This window comes from Triplophysa dalaica, chromosome 15 (genome assembly GCF_015846415.1).
Source record: "Triplophysa dalaica isolate WHDGS20190420 chromosome 15, ASM1584641v1, whole genome shotgun sequence".
NCBI lineage: Eukaryota > Metazoa > Chordata > Actinopteri > Cypriniformes > Nemacheilidae > Triplophysa > Triplophysa dalaica.
In genome coordinates this window covers 18,559,469-18,563,817 of record NC_079556.1, presented here as the reverse complement: position 1 = coordinate 18,563,817, position 4,349 = coordinate 18,559,469, and positions in this window count along the sequence as shown.

The window sequence follows — 4,349 nt, the reverse complement described above, 5'->3', positions numbered from 1 at the left end:
GACGACTTCCGGTAACTGAGTTTTGAATTTGATAGCTTTCAAAATAAAAGGCTCGAGACTTTTCTTTTGTGTGACTTTTGTAGACAAAATATAATTGCGCAGACACACGAATTTCTTTTATTAGAAAAAAACTTTACATGTTTTAGAAGGATGACTTGGGCGAAATAGCGAAGAGACAGCAGCCAATATGAGAAGCATGTTGAAATATTTCGTACGTTTAACAGTTTACATTTATCTTTACAAGTGTTTTAAGACCTCAGTTGGGGTCCGGTTCATATAAGAAAATTCACTGCATAACGCGATGTGAAGTGGTGTCTAGCATCAGTTGTGAGTCTTGTGACATTAGTTCAATAAAAAACGCTTATTAGATCAAAATACTGGCATGAATTAATGAATTATTTAAACAGATAAAATCAAAACAAAATTAGTACCGGTGATGACGAAAATCTATATGTTAACATCTAATTAAAATAAAAAAATCACAGCAACTGTGTTAAAAGTTTACAATGTATTACCGAATAATAGCCACAGGATGCCGCTATTGTGGTACTTCTTGATTTAGGTGACGGTGTCTGTCTAGGCCCGATGATACCAATATAAAGTTTGGAGAGGTACCAAATTTCCCCCCTTCTCTTTCTTTTTTTTAGGTTTCATGAAATACAATAAGTTTAATTTGATGTTTTGGTTGGAAGATTACTGTAGTGCTACTGGATATTTACTGAACTAAGATTATGTGACTGTGACGTCTGCTTGAGGCTCGCAGTGAACATCAAGTGCCTGGTGGTAAGAACTGAAGCTAAAATAATTACATTTACTTTAAATAATTTAATTGGAAGAAAAGCTGTTTTTATGTGTTACTTTTTTATGTAAAATAAATGTCATCCGGTCAGGTCTGAGCCTGTGTAACCAGATTCACACTCTGTAAGAGGAGCATCTTTATTGTTTTACTGTGCCAGCCCTGTCACAAAACTTCAAATACAAAACATACAAAAACAGCTCGATATTTTAACAAGCTAGGCCCATGTGGGAATGTCCACATTCACTGAATGCAGTTTTACACATTGGGGGCCCATAGACATTCCCAAAACACCATTATGAAGCACTCGTTGTCCTTCAATCCATGTTTTCTAAGGTTGTGATATATGTTCAGTCACATCAATGCCTGGCTCCACGAGGGAAACCAGTGTGGGCTTTGCCCACCCTATCAGAAGAAGCTTTGCTCCCCCTGCCTCCACTAAGATCCGTTGAGATAGAGGATCCTTGAACCACCATTGCTGTCAAAAAAACTGTTCCATTGCAGTGAAGGGAGTTGGCGCGACTCTTTCTCTCAGCGACTCTGAGTCCACCTGCCCCAAACTACATAACAGCCAATCACAAAATGAATGTGATATTTAAGTCAGCTATCCTTCTGTTTCCCCTTTTTTGGGAGGGGGGGGGGGCATTTTAGCTCATTCAGTTATATATATATATCACATCATAGTGTGGGCTTGTGAATCTATTGGTCTCCACTGTTTGTATGTTCTGAGAGTTTGACTTCAACCAGACACGGTGCTTTGCTGTCAGACCGCCATTGCTTTTCACACACATAAGTTTGTGTATGGACAAAAATACCAAGTGTGTGTCAAAACCATATGAAGCATAAACATCTCAATGAGATTAACCTAAGAGCTGTGCTTAAGTCTCCTGCTTCTCAGAGGATTCTGCAAAAAAAAGATCCCAGTTTTAAAAGAGGACTTAAAAGGATACCTCACCCCAAAATGAAAATTCTGTCATCATTTTTTTTTTTTGAACACAAAGGAAGATATTTTGAAGAATATTTACAATTTTCAGTTCTGGGACGTCATCCACTGCCATAATAAGAAAAAATATTGTATATTCTTTGTTCTGTCGAAAACAAAATGAGATTTTTGAAGAATTTAGGAAAGCAAATTGCTCTGGGGCACCTTTGACTACCATTAAATTGCTCCTACTATGGTAGTCAATGATCTCCCAGATCTGAAAATTACTAACATTCTTCCAAATATCTTTCTCTGTGTTCGTCAGAACATAGTCATTTCTACATGTATGAAATTACACGAGTGTGAGTAAATGATGACAGAATTTTCATTTTTGGGTGATTTATCTCTTTAACATGATGTCAGGCTGGGGTTTGATTTGACAATTAAAAGCCATTTTTGAAGTTAACACTCACAAAATGATGAACTCAAGTATGTCTCCTGATGTGTAAATGAGGTCAATCTGACCAATGGAATTTCCGCTTGATCTGTTGTTTGCGTTTTATACAGTATGTGTGATGTTGCATGTGTCCTGCGACATCAGATCTGTAGCTCATTACATGCCGTGCTACAGGTGGTCTGTCCGTGCTCAGGGTCTGGCAGCATATTTCATAGGAACACAGCATGTACTGGACAGCATCATTGAGTCCACATGGAAAGCTGTGAACATTTGAGACGCTGCCCCCCTCTAGTGTGCACTCATTCGCCTCATTATTGCAAAGCAACCACACAAGTACACATGCAACAGATGTCTTTAACTGTCGAAATTCCACATATTTGCTGTTGTATTTGAAAACATTGTCTAACTTTGAATCTCAACCTTACATCAAATCTACGCAAAGTATATTTTACAGGTAACTTCAGGACGACAGAGCAACATGTACACTTTGCCAATGGCCTTCAGGCATTCATTTACACACTTTCATAAACAGCGAAGTTCTAGCATCCCTATAGGCTACCTCGGTGTTCTTAAAAAGTACCAGTAAGGGATTTTCCTATTTGACCCAATAGCACATGTTATCGTTTTACTCCATAAATCCACCAGCAAAACCATCCTTGCTGCTTCTCCCAATTCTTTCTTAAAATCCTTCTTGTTGCTAATATTATATTTAAACATTACATATTTATTCATAATGTCACGATGACTTTATATGGTACTAGTGCACACAGATATCGCTGGATGATGAGTAAAATATGTTCAAAGAATCAGTCGTAGGAGCCCAGCAACAACTCCTCATAAATCTTGATTGCATTTAAACTCATACTGGACATGTTGGAGTACACCTTTGACCGCTCACTGTCTGACTGATTCACTAGCTGTGTAATCCAGCCGTATAAAACAGATGTTTCTGCAAGTTGTCTTTGACTACACTTCTATATAATATTATCACTATTTTTTGAGAAGCGTGTGTGTTTAAAAAAACACATTTACAACGGGTTGGAAAGAAATGAGGGTGTGTCAATTATATATATATTTTTTAGTGAACTGATTAACTTCATGAAAGAGCAGTAAGAGAAAACAAAGATTTAACTGCTTACATCGACTGTAAAATGTTGATGTCTGAAACCATAGAACCATTGAATGCTTTCTCTCTGAAAGGTGTTGTAAAGAAAATCACAAACAGACTAAAGGCCAGGCATGCAGTTTGAAGAAGCGGACTGCTGGAGAAGAATGCAGACTAAAGAAGGATGCAAGCTGCAGGAAATTATGCAAACTGAATGAGAAAAATGCAGACTGGAGAAACAGGATGCTAATGGCAAGAGGATGTAGGCTAAAGGAGAGGCCTTCCGACTGAAGGAGAAGATGCATGGCACAGAAAAATGCAGACAGATTGAGAAGAATACAGACTGAAGAAGCGGCATGTAGACTGCAGAAGTAGCATGCATGCTGCAGGAGAAGGATGCCGACTAAAGTCGAGACATTCAGTCTTCAGGAGAGGCATGTAGACTCCTGCAGATGAATGCAGACTACAAGACTTTAGGAGACGCATGCAAACTAAAGGAGAAGAATGCAGCATGCAGTAAAAGGTATAAAAGGACTGAAGAAAAATCATGGAGATGACATGAGAACAATGAGAGAAGGATGCAAACTGAAGGAGAGGCATGCAGACTGACAGCGAGCATGCATACACCAAGAAAAGCATGCAAGCTCCAGAAATATGCAAACGGCAGAAAAATCATGCTGGCTGCATTCAACAAGCATTCAGACTGTAGGAAAAGCATGCATATTATCTTTAACTATGTTCACTTTTCCCCCTCTCTCTTAATAATAATAATATATATATTTTTACTATTGCATTGCTGTAGACTGCCTATGCCCTCAAAAAAGCATTTCAATACTGTCACTGACAAATAAGCTTAAAATGGACAATGACACTTGCAGACGGCAGGAGAAGGATCCCCACTAAAGCAGATGGCATCAGACTGCAGAAGCAGAATGTAGACTGAAGGAGAGGCATGCAAATGGCACAAGATGTTTGCCAACTCCAGGAAAAGGGTACTGGCTGCATAAAAAGTATGCAGACAGAGGGAGAAGCGTGCAAGCCGCCAGTGGCTGTTAAACGCTGTCAGACA